Here is a 3540-nt window from a genome sequence, read left to right as displayed (position 1 = left end):
AGAGTGTTTACAAATGCAGGTAAACATAGATGTTTAACAACCCGTTAAAATATAACAAAATGTAGGAAATCGCTTCTACTTTATTCAGAATTTTATGGGGGAGGACCCCCAGACCCTCCGCTACCCCTCTGGCATAGATCGGTTTACAAATTAAGTCCTGATCAATTCTTAGCATTGTAGCATTCTTAGCAACTTAGATTTAGAGCATTCTTAGCAATAAAGCATTTTCGTTTAGTCATTCAATCTTAATTTATGCAGGTTAGTCCCATTGAGCCTCGGGGACTCATTTTTAAGAGAGACATGATTTTAACAAAGAGTGATGACAACAGTAGACAACAAAGAGAACAGTAGACAATCATAAAATAAAGCATACAAATTGAGAAGAACAGATGAAAGAAAATAATATATAAAAAAAGAAACAAAAACAGCTAGGTTGTAAAGCGATGTAGCATAATAAACATGAAACAGAAACCCAACGTTTTTCATTCAGGTCATCTGGACAGTTTCTTTTTTTTGTGTGTGCTGAAACATTTCGCCTTGGGTCCGGAAGGCTTCATCAGTCAAGGAAACACACAACAAAACTGATTCTTCCCCCAACAGCTTACTCCAAAATGGAACAAACCAGTTCTGCTTGTTATAAGATGGTCTCTTTGGTACGCCCCCTCCTCCATTGCCGGCCTTCTTCCTTGTTGACAGTCTTGTCAAACTGGTTGAAAACAACAAAGTCCATGCTCAATAATCCAGGTATACAATCCAACATTTTTCATTCAGGTCATCTGGACAGTTTCTTTTTTTGTGCTGAAACGTTTCGCCTTCGGTCCGGAAGTCTTCATTTGTTCCACTTTGGAGTAAGCTGTTGGGGGAAGAATCAGTTTTGTTGTGTGTTTCTTTGACTGATGAAGCCTTCCAGATCGAAGGCGAAACGTTTCAGAAAAAAAAAGAAACTGTCCAGATGACCTGAATGAAAAATGTTGGATTGTATACCTGGATTATTGAGCATGGACTTTGCTGATGAAACAGAAATATGTCTGCATTGGTTTTTGCCAGGAACTTAACAGATGTTTGAAGCCACTTAGAGAGGTCAAGGTCGAGAGCTTCAGGTCTTTTTGCAAGATATTCCAGGAAACAGGAGCAGAATAGGAGAAGGCATTTAGAGCATCAAATAGTTTTTAACATTGTAGTATATGTAGCACTGTAGCATTGTTAGCGTCATAGCATTATTAGAATCATAGCATTCTTAGCATTTTAGCATATTTAGTGCCATAGCGGTCTTAGTAATGTAGCATTTTTGGCTTTGTAGTATTCATAGCATAGACCTTTTTCACGCTTCCATGTTTTAAAGCAGATGTGGTGCTAAACAACTTCCGGTGGCTATAGTGTTAGCATTAGACAGTGAGGAAAATTGCTTGGTCTCGGTGCGGTTGTTTTTGTTCAGTTCCTGGCTGTTCTTGTGGGGCAAAAAAAACAACCGTTTCTGTCCTACCGTGCTTTTCACGACGTACCCAGACCAAAAGAGGCAGTGGAGCCAAGCGATCGGAAGAGATGAGGGTCCCGACTTCTGCATAAAGTGGAGCACTTGTATGTAGCCGGCATTTCACTCAGGAGGATTTTGTCCACGGATCCACCACCAGCTGCTTTAAAAGTTGAGCTGTTCCTTCTCTCTTCACCTGGAATAATGTCACTGCACCAGCTAAGAGAGAGTCTGCTTTTAGAGAGCTCAGAAACAGCCGCTTGTCCTCTCACAGAAAGCCAGCCAGACTGAAGCTGCTACTGGAGTCCACGTGAAACTCACTTCACCTGGTGCCACATCCACCCACAGGTAAATATCAAATTAAGATGGTACATTATAAACTTGTCACGTAAGTCATGGAGAGATCAAGTCAATGGTTACATACATGCACGACTCACAAAATGAATAGATCTTTATGGAAATAATGTCAACAACAATAATAATAATAATGTCAATAAGCTCAATAATTGAAATGATATTGCTAATCGTATTTTATGCTATTATTTTATTTTGTGGTTTTACAGGTGCACTCCCAGCTGTCCTCATTCTGCTCAGTCCTGCATTGGTGGACTCTCACAGGCTGTGTGAGTCACCATAATTAAGAAGTGTCTTACCTGAGAGAAGATTGACTGAGCTAAAGTCTGGGGCCAATTTCAGCTTTTTTTTATGTGAATGTGAGGCCCATGTTTGTTTGTTTTGTAATTCTTAAATATTATTCATATTTATTTTTGTTTACTTAATTTCATATTTATATTCCAGGTTGAAGGCAGCAGTCCAGACGCATGTAGTTTCCGTTCCACTTGTCTCGTGCATCACAGCTTGGGGGTGAATTTCTGCTCTTGTGTTACCTTGAACCATCATTTTGTCTTTTAGTTGACTGACCACTGGAAATCCTCAGCCTTGGCTAAATATTTATTTTAAGAATCATTATTGCCTCCATTAGAATAGATTTTTAACTTAGTGTTAATAAAATTTATATTGTATCTTGGAACAGTCTCCTGCTTACTTGTATACAAACCCAAGTGTATTTTCTGTGTATAAATTATGTCCTTGGATGAAAGGTCTGTGGTGATGTTGCAGTAAGTTTCTAAAATAAAAATAACATCCATACCCAAGCTTGTCACATATGTATGCACATTGTTCTAGTGTTACGTAATTTGTTATGTAAAGTTTTAAAAATATATATTTTTTAATTTAATTTTTCTAATAAAGTACAATCATCCTATACACACTTACATTCACTCACACACCAACAACTCAAACCTGTACATATCCTGTTTAAATCCAACAATATACAAATATACAAAATCTTTCAGATCAAGACATTAAATGAAAACACATAAGATAAATAGAAGTTGTAGAGTCAAGACACCTATTTCCCCATTAAATAGCCCCGCCTTCAGTCCTTATGATATTCATCTATGGCTCCCAGAGATTCTCAAAATCATGTTGTTTACCCTTGGCAAGATACGTTAGTTTTTCCAGTCCCAGCGAATTTGCAATTTCCTTTTTCCAGAGTCCCAGAGAGGGGGGTGTCTATGTTCCTCCAGCATAATGCAATATATCTCCTGGCTTGAAGTAGTTCATAGTCTCTCAGTTTAGTCTTCTTCTCTGATTGTTTACATTCCATTGGATAGATTTCAAGAACACAGAGTTTAACTTTTAAAGGGATTTTTACCTTTGTAGATGAACATATACTGTGATATATTCATAAATTAAACGGATTCATTCATTTTTCTGGACTGAATAATGTCGTGCATTTAATTATTAAAAATGTATTGTGAGGCGTTAATTTCCTTTGACCCATCAAAATGAACGTGGTCATTTATTTTCAGAATCAAAATTTAACATCACACATTTACATTAATTTGGCAAATTGAAAAATAACAACATGGCTAATTTAGCAAGCTGTACAATTAGAAACCATACGGCGATGGTTGAAAACCTTGCTTCACAACAGACATTTCTGAAAATATCTGGAATGATTTCTAGCAAAAAGAAGAGTTTAAAGATGGAAATTGAAGTTTAAG

Source organism: Nematolebias whitei, chromosome 18 (assembly GCF_014905685.2).
Source record: "Nematolebias whitei isolate Nwh7 chromosome 18, NemWhi1, whole genome shotgun sequence".
NCBI classification, from domain to species: domain Eukaryota; kingdom Metazoa; phylum Chordata; class Actinopteri; order Cyprinodontiformes; family Rivulidae; genus Nematolebias; species Nematolebias whitei.
Note: the sequence above shows the minus strand (reverse complement) of the source record.